The following is a 12,343-nucleotide window of genomic DNA, read 5'->3' as shown; positions in this document are numbered from 1 at the left end:
AACCGCTTTCAAACACAAGGGAATGTTGTTAAGTCTCCATGCACCGAACAGTATCAAAATAACCCACTCTCGTCGTACAAGAAAAGCCGTAATTTCCGGAGATAGGAATCATTTCTCGTTTCATATTCCAAACCGCTGCAAGTTGCTCTTTTTTATGCCCTCCGAAAACCCAGCCACCCTTTCTTCTTTTCCGTGTACCGCACCTCGTTATATCTTTATCTCCCATCGCCCGAAAAACATTAAACAAGTCTTAATTTAATGCTTTGGCCCACTCACCTGGTTCCTGGGTCAATTGTGAACGACGTTGCATACAGGTATATGCGCTCACCCCCCCCCACGAATGCAGTCGGTCCACGTGAGGAGCCATACTCCGAGGGATGCTTCGCAGCATCCTTCGGGTTTTTTTGTGCTGTGTTCTCTAGCGAGAGCGATCGAGAGAGGATTTAATTCTGTCTCAATGCCGACTGAGAAGATGCTGCAACATGATTTTCGGGTTGCAGTAGGGTGGTCCGCGATGGAATATTTTATTCTGCGCTTCGAATGCCACATCCCACCGGATGGTTGCGATATCATAGGAATCCTCTGGTTGCAGTCATCCTTGTAGCATCGGAGAATGTTTCTCCAAGGATATACTCATGTGAGAGGGGGAGACAGAGAGCGTGATCTCTGTGGAGATCCATCCGATTTCATCCGGTCACGCGATTCTCTAGAGTGAGCAGCACGCACATCCTTCAAACGATTCCCACCACCGTCGGCATTCGTCAGCCCAATCCAGTCTGCGGAAGTCCTTCGAGCCGTTCGGTACGCGTTTCTGACATGTCCTGTGGTGGAGAGTAGAACAAACGTGGAATAGACGATACGCATATGTGTGCTTCGCCTGCGGGAGGCTGCGTTTTTGCATTTGTTATCCTTAACGGCGACGAGATTCACGTGCGCCATTCGTGTTCACGGGTCCAGTTCCGGTGCTTTATGCCGGGTCATAGCGAGGCGTGTGCCAAGTCTGTGTGTGCGCGCTTGAGTTCGTGTGCTCCTTTCAAATGACAGAAGGGGGCGATATCCGGCGGGAGCAATACGATAGCAGCCATAATGAATGCTAATTCTGGCTATCCTTTCGGGAGGGAGTAATTGTGAGCTAGTATCAAATTGATAAGTGGTTATTAGCATTTGACTTCCGGGAAGTTTGTCGGTCGGTAGCACCGGAAAAGGCTCTTAGGAAAGTTTTCGCTTATCTTGAGAGCGCGCTTTACCGAAAGTGTGATTGTTTGTGGCATTCTTTTGGATTAACCATGTGCTTTCGGGGGGCGTCAGTAGTGATGAAGTGAGGCGCAGATGTGAACAGAAATAAAACGGAAGATTACTTCTCCGAGCGAAGGGTCGGAGCGGAAGTGGAATTAAGTTCAACTTGAGCCTAAAACTTCTTACAATTGCTGCGGCAACGGAGCGCTGGAGAACGATGTGATGATAGTTTATAATAAGGATTAAGAGAGCGAAGGAGTGCGCGGTGCTGAGCGAATTCCCGCAGTGTGTGTATGTGTGTTTGGGGGGCAGCCGGTCGGCGTGAAACGAGGGAAAAGCGATTTTCCGCTCCCTGAATAAGTGGTTCAAGTGTGTGTCAGGCTGTTTAGAAGAGAGCGTAACAGCGTAGAGGAAGTAAAAATAAATAGAATAAACAGTAAAATCGAAACAAGAAGAGATGCTTAGCTCGGATTAACCGTATCGCTTGTTTCGCTTTGTCCAGATTCGACGCGTTTTGTGCCGTTTTGAAGGAAGCGTCCCCTGGAGGAATTCCTTGTTGGATCTCCGCTGCCGCTTCGCATTCGTTTTTTGTGTGTGTTCAGTGGGTATTGGAATTGGGTTCGCATTTTTTGCGCCTTGGAAAGAAAGGTAGGTACGCTTGGGAAGGTGATAATCTCGAACTTGCCTTTTTATTTATAAAGTTTTAAATATAGGTTCGGTAACTTTTGAAGTGCTTGAATTGCTTTTTTCTGTTTGCTGTTCGGAACAATTGAATAGGATGTTTATGGCGTAGATTGAAAAAAAAACCAATTAGAATAGCTGATCTGCTGATGCGATTCAAGGTTCCTTTTTTTGTTCATATACAATCTTTCATTAACAAAGATACCTAGATTTTTCCAAATCGATTTTAACAGCTTTTCAAATGGAGAGCTATCAACGATTTTGTATTCGATTGTTCTAGAAGTAATTTGTGTTTATAGCAGTGGTGGCCAGGTGTAGACATGGTGCGGGTCGCATTATAATGGCCGCGGGCCGCACCATTTTTCTCACTACTGTTTAAAAATGAAATGTAAAACATGTAAAATATAGTATTTAACTGGTACTTTTTGATTCACTTTTTATTTAAAATTAGAAAGCATGCTGCTCTATACTTGTAAAATTCATAACTCGAGAACAAAATGAGATAAAAATCCTGTTGTTGCTAGTCTCCTTTTTTAATCGTTCTAAAAATTTTTTGCATCGTTCCCAACATGTTCGCTTTAATCTGGCCGTCAAAAATGACTCACACATCGATGTACGCACCAATCATTTTATCCAATTCATTTCGACAGATGAACACTTTCGTTTCCGAAGAGGATGGGGCTGAACGCGTCATGAACAACGAAGGTAACATTATGCAGCCGTTCCGATCTCGGACGTCTCTTTCTGGGCCTATCGCCCACATCAGCTGTTTCTTTGTACTGTTGTAGTGTACGAAATACGAATCGTTCGTTGATAGCAGACGGTTTGAGTAGCTCATAGATCTGTTTTGACATTTTCCCGCACTTAAATAACGTGACAATTGCCACACGCTTCTCGTACAGACCGAACATTACCGTTGCTAGGAAACCAAACAAGTACTAATGGGGCCACGAAACTTGGTAAGAGTGAAGAACATAGAACTAAACGACTGTTTCTATAGTATTTTTTGTTTGTTTCCATATAGAAAATACATAAATACAAACATACTCCAACACCGTTTCGATTTCATTCGAACTACTTTTATTGAACCATTTTATCTAAATCCGCTTGAATATGAGAGATAGCCATGCAAAGCGGGTTTTGAAAATGGCTGTAAGTGATTTTGTTCCATGCCTTTGATTGTTTCATAACCGAAACAATTGCTAACAAATATTTGTAGATTCAATCAAAGAAGTAATAAAATGAGCATGTTTTATTAGTTTTGGAAATCGCGCTTCTGGAACAAATCTGGAGTAAAAATCCAAGACATCATGGTTTTCAAATTTGTCACGGAGCTCTAAATCACAATGCGTTTCGATGAGTTCCATCTGCATGTTTTCAGCGGCATGTAGGGTAACACGGGGTGATTTGGACCACCCCTTTATCTAAAAAAGTACGGCTCAACTTGGATTTTTTTTAATGTCATCTCCTTTCATTGTTGAACCGTATGTACCTAACGTAAATAAAACTTTGGTAAAATTCGACAGGTGGAAGGTAGCATGAACACAGCAAGCACTTTGATTGTCAAAAAATGTGAGTTTTCCGATCGTGGTTTTAAGGTATTTCCCGCTGATTAAACAAACTTTTCGTGTACTGTGCAGTAGAGTTTTGTTCGCCTACAGAAGAGGAACAATTTGATGAAGGGAAACTGTAAGTTTGATAACAACAAATGAAATTAATTGCATTTTAAGTTTTGCATGTTGTGTGGTGTGACATGGACACGTTTCTGTGGGGTGAATTGTTCCTACAGGTGTGAGGCTTTTCTTTGGTCTAATTGATTCCAGATTCCGCTGAATTACAAAAAGAGGATGGGCAGACAACGTTGGAAGAAGGAGGATCTTGAAAGAGCAATGCCATCAAGAACGGATTTTCTTTGACCAAGCATCGAAAGTGTTTGAAAATGCTCGAACAACAGTGAAAAGATCCATGCAGAATTCGAGATGGTCTCAATCCAATTTTTCTGGTCTGGAATCTGGCCAAGACACCTGGTATCGTCCCCAGAACACTGTTAGTGGTTGTAACATTATCCCAAAATACTTTACATAAACATAAGTATGTTTTCTTCGATGAAACACACACTGCACCAAATCATCCCACAGACGATCCAAATCACTCCGCATCAAATTTTAATGCCCAAAAATCATCTCTTTTATTTTATGATATATTTGGTAATTTGAAGCTTGATATAATGATTAATCATTATTGATTGAGAGAAAACAAGTGTAGCTCAGTATACAATATTACATTTTTTATTTAGACCGTATTGGTTTGGAAATATTAGGCGATTTGCTTAAAGTCTTGTCCAGTTAGAATCCGTACGCGTTGCACATTTTACAGCGGCACAGTCAGTGGCCGCTGCAAGAAAGTTTTTACAGCGGTTTGTTTACAAATGTTTCCTCTTCTGGTGGTAAAAGTTTCAAATTTTTTCGTGCCGTAAGTCCGGAGTTATTCCACATGGAAGACAGAAGAAGAAAATTAATCTTGCACACCCACGTTGACAATCCAACGTGGTCGGGTGCGAAGATCGCGAAACAGTTGGATATCGCTAAAACTACCGTATGTGATGTGCTCAGACGATTCCGCGAGCGGAACAGCGTGGACCGGGCGGTTCAAAAGAAGCGTCGAAGCGGAACCTACGATCGTCAGCTGAATTGGAAGGTGTTGAGAACCGTCAGAGCAAACCCTGGACTGTCCGAACATGATATCGCTCAGAAATACGGTGCCGCTCGTAGTACCGTTCGACGAATCATTCACCGAGCTGGACTTCATTCCTACAAAGCAATCAAGCAACCAAATAGGACGATGAAGCAGAGTCTAGTGACGAAAACTCGCGCTCGTAAGTTGTATTATCAGGTACTAACGAAGTACCATGGATGCCTGCTCCAGGATGACGAAACTTATGTAAAAATGGACTTCGGCCAACTTCCGGGACAAAAATTTTATCTTTCCACGGCACGAGGCGATGTCCCCGCCAAATTCAAGTTCATGTTCATGGACAAATTTGCCAAGAAGATGATGATCTGGCAGGGTATATGCACCTGTGGTGCGAAGACGCCGGTTTTCATCACTACAAAGACCATGGATTCGAAATTGTACAAGGAAGAGTGCCTGAAGGAGCGTGTGTTGCCTTTCATAAAGGCACACAATGGTCCCGTTAAGTTTTGGCCTGACTTAGCGAGTTGCCACTATAGCCGGGAGGTTCTCCAGTGGTACCGCGACAACGGGGTGGATTTTATCGAGAAGGAGTTCAACCCATCAAACTGCCCCCAATTCCGCCCAATTGAAAAATATTGGGCGATTATGAAGCGGAAGCTAAAGAAGACCGGAAAAATGGCTCGGGACGCTGCAGGGATGACCAGATTCTGGAAAAAACTGGCCACAGAGGTCGACACTGCCGCTGTGCAACGTTTGATGGGAGGAATCACCAGAAAAGTGAGAAGTTTCATCAGAAATGAAGAAAAATAATTTTAAGGACATTTTTTTGTAAAAGTGCAAGAATATATCTTTCTTTTGGTTGATCACTCTTTTTTGTATGTCATTCTATCTCCGAGATATAAATGATTTCTTCCGTACGGATTCTAACTGGACAAGACTTTAGGGGGTCCAAATTTCCCCCATTTCTCCTACATCAACGGAACTTGAAGTACCAAAATCTTCAAGAAAAATCAGCATTAATCGACTGGAGTGCATCAACATTTTTCTTAGTTGTCGACACTTGACATATTGTCAATGTCTAAATAATGTAAATTGCTCATTTGTTGTTTGAACTTGAGTTTGTTTTCGAGTGAAAAAAAACGGATATAGAAAAGAAGAAAAGAAGCTTGGGACTCACGGTGATCCAATGCGTGAGAGTTGATTGATGATTTGGGCGATATCCTGCAAGACATCCTCGAATCCTACATCCATAGGAAATTCCTCGGTAACTTTAAAATCCTTCTCTCATCAATCACCACTAAATAAAATACATAGTCGGCTTTCAAACTTTCAAACAAATAATTTTCGCTCTTAACTCAGTCAATTTTACAGCACAGGATGTGGCAACAAACTTGTCTGTTTTTGACGCATGTTTCGACTCATATTTTAGTTTCAGGTTGAACCTTCAAAACAGCAGCAGCTTCATTACAAATCAAATAAACCATGATTTATGCACGTAAAAAAGTATATTTCAGACAATTTTCCCTGGAATACACGTCCTTCGTCAGACACTTTTTTTTACTGGTGCAGTTTCCATTTTGCTTCAATTTACACAACACACACAGCGATAAAAAAGCGATTGCCAATAGACACTAAGATGGTGAATGAACCTCTAATGACGGGAGCACAGCAAAATCGAATGAATTTTCTCTCTCTCTCTTCTGAACTCACGCGTACATACATTCCGTTCTCTCTCTCATAAGGCTCTCGAAAAAGATTCCAGCAGTTCGGCCGGGTTTATGCGTTGTCAGTTACTCGGTTGCGAGTAAACGCCAAACGATCCGAAGAATTACGAACGTACCCATACCACGAAATTTGACATTTGATTTACATGTATGGGTCTACTCGCAACCGAGCTACTTCAAAGTTTATTGGCTACTCGGCTACTCGGGTACGTTCGTAATTCCTCGGATCGTTTGACGTTTACTCGCAACCGGGTAACTGATATCATATAAACCCGGTTTTACTGCCGTTACTTGCAATTTATGCGAGTGTGAGCAGAATAGAACCAAAAACGTGAAAAAGTCCTTTAAGAACTAACGAGAACAATTGTCAGAAGGTTAAATTAGCGCGGAAAAACGGATAAGAAGACAGAACATGATCAGCTTGGATACACACGATTAACAAGAATTACTCTCAAAGTTATTTTTATTCAATTACATGGAGTAATTTTCAACTGTATTCTTAATTTCGCTAATATAACTTTTTTTCAAAACAGGCTGCGGGCCGCATGAACAACGCTGGAGGGCCGCAAGTTGGCCAACACTGGTTTACAGTGTATACATATTTTATTGATATTCCATTGTATTGCCAGTAGGATTCAGGTCCCTTGGATACGTATTTTTTTCAAGATGAACGAAACTTCAAGCTGTGGTATGTCAATGAACGGCAAACACAGATCAGATCAGTTCCAGGCGCTATTATACCGTACTATTTTTTACTAAAATTAAAACAGACCGAAAAGTAGAACATTTATTTGCGATGAGGGTAATATGGACAGGTTTATAATATTGACGTATGCATATCTTCAAAATTTCATGACAGTAGGGAAACAGGGTTGAGAACTTATGAGATAACGTCAAGAACGGCTTGTGACAAGCCAGGTAATCCGAATTAGCACTGACGGTGTGAAGTGAATACATTTTTACGAGACGTGCGGACGGTAAAGTGTTAAGCGAGAAAGACTGTTGAACTATTCTAGTCAATGGTTATTCTAATTGACGTGTCTAATGAACACAAATCTGCCTCTTCATTAAACCTGATCTCAATCAGCACTTCTACTCCCCCTGACATAAATCTTGCTACCCGCAACATTATTTTTACGTTCATATAGAGTGAAACAAAAACTTGATTTCTGATGCAAAAAAGTAGTAACACCATTAATAAACGATTTATTGTCTACCTACCGTGAATTCAAACCAACGAACTTAGATAGTTATCAGGTGTGTTTTAAAGGTCCTCGCGTCAGTATTAGTAAATAGCGTGCAGTGTGGGAGGAATTCTAAGCAACATTTTAGTTCACTTTGTCTCCGAGTTCAATTTTGTGAAAAAAAAAAACATACAGAAAACAAATCTGTCAGTGTTTCTGAACACAACACTGCACGCTATTTTATATGTGTGAGTAATCTTCATGTACGATACAAAAAAAATAGCTCACCTGTTGTATATGTCAAACCACGTTGAACTCAAACATCGATACATGCATCCGTGATACATTAGAGATAGAAACGAATCCATTTCGGGGAGGAGTCGCTTCAATATGCAATGAAGTCCATTTGACGGGGAAGAATGAAGTGCGACAGTCGAGTCGTAGAATGAGATAGCAACTAAACGCCCGAATGACCGTTGAGTCATGTTGACGGAGAAACTGCTGGAAGAAGCCAAAACTCATTTCCAATTGAATACGAAGGCGAAGAAATTCGTATACAGCAATTCCAAATGAAATCGTCCTAAAAATGCAGATTTTAAAAACTTGTATTTTTGATCCCAATGAAAGTGTGTATTCCGTTTGGGTTGGACGAAATATGAGTTTTTCACAGCAATTGGGAATTTTTTGACTCAAGCGTAACTTTTGAAAAGGGCGTATTGATTTTAGTAAGAGAAATCTTTGATAATTTATATCTCAAAAACTATGAGTCGTACCGAAATAGTGTCTTAGAAAGAGTTATAGAGTATTGATGGTTGAATATGAAAAAAAATGTACACTGAGAAAAAAAATTAGTACTCTTTTTTTATTTACAAAATAAAAATTCAATTTGCAATATCCAAAATACATATTTTTTAATTTTTTTTTTTCATACAAAATAGAAGTCATGCAGAAAATTTTAAAAATGGGCCCAAGATGGTAAAACTATTTTTGACAAACTTCGTGGAACATCGAATTTTTAGAAGTTTTCGAAACTTCGAATTTTTGTATGTTAACAATCATTTTTAGCCACAAATTATGAATCCTGATGTGATTTAAAACAAAAAAGGTTATTATCAATCTCCTTCTAAATGTAGCCATTCTCGAAATATTAAAAAAAAATATTTCTAATTTATTGTCTTTTTCATAGTAAATAATCCCTTTTAATATGTTTGTCGTGTTATACCGTCATGTTCATGTTCAATTTTATGAATTTGCTTATAATTTCCAACAACTTTTCCAAATACATCATTATGGTTCATTTTTTGACTCAAGCGTAACTTTTGAAAAGGGCGTATCGACTTGAGTAAGAGAAATCTGTGATAATTTATATCTCAAGAAATATGAGTCGTACCGAAATAGTGTGTTAGAAAGAGTTATAGAGTATTGTTGACTTAATTTGAAAAAAATATACACTGAGAAGAAAAATTAGTACTCTTTTTTTTATTTACAAAATAAAATTTTGATTTGCGATATCAAAAATTGCCAATTGTAATACACACTTTCATTCGAATCAAAAATACTCATGTTTTGTCATTTGCGGATTCCATTTGGAATTACTCCATAGTCTCCTGACTATTCTCAGTTGAATACGAGGTCTGTTCAAAAAATATCGCGACTTTCGAATTTACGCGGGTTACGTATATTCGATTCAAGATTTTTTGTGGCATTATATTGGTACTCATGCTTCACTTATGTTGACAAGTACGGCTATTTTGAATGTTCAGTTAATTTTTGACAACTGCTATTCTTACATGTGTTTTGGTTCATCTTCGATTTTTGCCTATTGCGAAAATGGATCAAAGAATCTGTATCAAATTTTGTGTGAGAGACATGAGTACCAACATTATTGCCACAAAAAACCTTGAATCGAATATACGTAACCCGCGTGAATTCGAAAGCGCGATACATTTTGAACAGACCTCGTAATTTGATGTTCACCACTTTTTCAATGCTTCAAGCACCAAACAAAACTTCTGCGAATCGCCAAAACTGTGTCACCGCCATTTCAATTCCAAAATCCTCTGAACGGGGAGATGAAAAAAATCATTTTCAAAACGTGTCTCCGATAGCGCAATTGTTAGATAAGCTATCCCATCTATAGGTACACATCTCAGATATCCTTTTGACAGACAGACAGACAGACTTGCATCCCCTTTTATCTCCATTCCTACAAAAACAAAAAACAAATCACTGGAAATGAAATGAAGGGGGGGGGGGACGAGAAAAAATACATCCAACAAAGTCACGACCGATCGCATTTGTTTCACTGATTGATTGCCACCGAAGCGGGATTCGATCTGTCCCCCGCGAGTTCGGGAAAAGCGCGACCCAGAAAAGCAGCGCGTTGTTCCTTTTTTTTCTTGCTTCCGTTTCCATGTTGGATCCATACACAATACACCGTGGCTTACACCCGTAGTCTGTCTGCGCCGCCGATGATAGATAAATCAAAATCGGTTTGGAATCAATCAACCGAGCGAGGATTTATAGAAGTTTGCGTTCGGGAGAGAGTGTTTCAAAATCCTGCGGGAGCTTCGAAAACGATTAGTCATTCGAATGTGTGTGATATGAACGTAGAATTGTCAGCTGTATCCCGAAATGATGAACAAAAATGTGGGTGTTTGCAACAGAGCATGAAATCAGGTATGAAGTTTGTTTTTGATATAGTTGCACAAGCGATTGAAAATTTCGCTCTCACACTTAATTCGTCACGGCCAATTGGCTGAATGTTATCGTTATTGATGAGTACAAATACACGGCTCAAACCACTCAGTAGTAGAAAAAAAATTGAATAGAGTATCCCGTTCGAGAACTGGGGGTTCAACATGGCAAAATTATTAAAACAATACCTTACGTATTGTAAACTGCGTAAACTTATCGTATTAGTATCCTACTAGTCTCAATAGAATGACAAACGGACAAACCATTCAATGGGGGTATTCTAGTGTAGAGGCATGAATTTCGGACGTGTTTTCAAGGTCTTAACAAATACAACCAAAAAAATACCTTCCATTACTCCATTATTTACACGACTCCAGCTCTTCTGGTTGTCTGAAATAAAAAAAGTCGAACAGAGTCTGATTCAGTAAAGATGGCTTATTCATCAGACTTGGTTCCTCCCGATTACCATTTGTCTCAAGCGATGGGATATGCACCTGTTGAGCAACTGCAACTTTAATTCTTATGAAAATGTTCGAAAATGCCTGAATGACTAGTTTGGCTAAAAAACAAAGAATTTTTTTGACGAGGCATTCATGAATTGCCGACTGAAGGGAGAAATGTACTGCATCTAATGAAAATTACTTTGAATAATATTTTCAAATCATTCAAGAACAATAAATGTGTAATCTAACGGGTGTTTAATAAAAATGAGACTGATTTCAATACCTTTCTGTTGAATAAGTAAAGAGCGTAAATATTTTTCTCACCGAGAGAAAATGCTCTCTGGGCTCCCTAGAAATGGTTTGTTTGTTTCATTTCAACGCGACAACATTTTGTCTCACTACAAACACTTTTTTCATGTATAATCCACACAAAATTAAACAATGTTACAGTAGAATTGAGAAACTCTCCTACAAGAATCATCAGTTGGTGAATATTTTATGGTTAGATTGGCTTGTTGTCAGTCAAATACTTTTGTGACGTGACAACGCCTGACTCTTTGTTGATTCGGACTGTTGAACATTAATCATTAAATGCGAAGGCGATCTGGCCTAGTGATAACATCCATGTCTTTCACGCCTAAGGCCACGAGTTCAATTCTCACTCCCGACATTCTTCTTAAATGGAAATGAAGTGACGAACCAGCTAAAAGTGTTGATAGTCATTATAATACAGAAAGAGAAAAAAATAATGATTAATTTAATTAATTTCAATTCCGTTTCAAAACATGCAAATGAAAATTCCTGAATTCCTATTTCCTTTAATGTTTTTGTCAACAATATATGAACGTAGATTCCAGAGTATAGGGTATAGTCTTATTTCGACTTCCAGTTTGCTGATAATAGTATTGAATGACAAAAAACATGGAAAACTCATAAGATATGGGTATTGGGTACGGGTGTCTAACCAGCGGAAGTCGAATATCATTTTCTGATGCCATGTTGGAATCGAGAATGATGACTGCCGGTTCGTTAAAAACGGATCTAAAAGATCGGAAATGGCATGTAATCTCACAATACGATCATGAATGGTAGCATTGGCATATATCCATGGGTATGCGAAGAAGAATGAAAAAAGAGAATAAAGTTTGATAGTGAGCAGATAGGATTTAAGCGAGAGGGAGATAATATGTGAGTGGGAGTGGTTAGAACTTCGCGTTAGAGATACGCGTTTGGAGTTAGACAAAGAAAGTGCACATACAAATGCACATGCAAACGTCAACGGTCAAAGATCGAAGTCAACGTCAAAGTCAAAGTCAAAGTAATCCTCAACAAGCAAACGTAAACGCCCTTGCGCACATGCACACGGATGCATACGAAGAGTTTATCAAAAGCATCTGATAGCAAAATCAGATGCGTTCCCCCGGTAGTGAGCGCCACTCGACGAACCAGGTTTGTGCGAGCCATTGATGGCAAGCGCCAGAGTGAATGTGTAAACAATCCTAAATAACAGCATGGCAATAAGGGCACTTCTCCTAAATAACGGCATGCCGTGTACTACAGGTGACAGGTAGATTCAATTTATATGGTTCATTTTGACGAAAATACCATAGACAATTCAAACTGTCTTGTTTTGTAATGTGTCGCAATCTAAAAGAACATTCGGAGAAAATAAAATCTGCTTCTA

The 12,343-nt window shown here is 39.4% G+C and overlaps 1 protein-coding gene across 2 annotated transcripts in view; it reads left to right on the top strand.

The window, feature by feature from the left end:
• Window positions 1-788: 788 nt before the first annotated feature.
• The window catches only part of LOC129769870 (uncharacterized), a 348,536-nt gene continuing 336,981 nt past the window's right edge, over window positions 789-12,343 (top strand). Inside the window, exons 1-2 of one of the 2 annotated variants that reach the window (XM_055772387.1) lie at window positions 789-1,672; window positions 1,739-1,884. The gene's annotated coding sequence lies outside the window, so the exon portion shown is untranslated. Of the gene's footprint in view, window positions 1,885-12,343 lie in introns of both variants that reach the window. The other variant, XM_055772379.1, reaches the window with a different exon arrangement.

Source organism: Toxorhynchites rutilus, chromosome 1 (assembly GCF_029784135.1).
Source record: "Toxorhynchites rutilus septentrionalis strain SRP chromosome 1, ASM2978413v1, whole genome shotgun sequence".
NCBI lineage: Eukaryota > Metazoa > Arthropoda > Insecta > Diptera > Culicidae > Toxorhynchites > Toxorhynchites rutilus.
The sequence above is the reverse complement of the archived record's forward strand: the minus strand, read 5'-3'. Positions and strand labels throughout refer to the sequence as shown.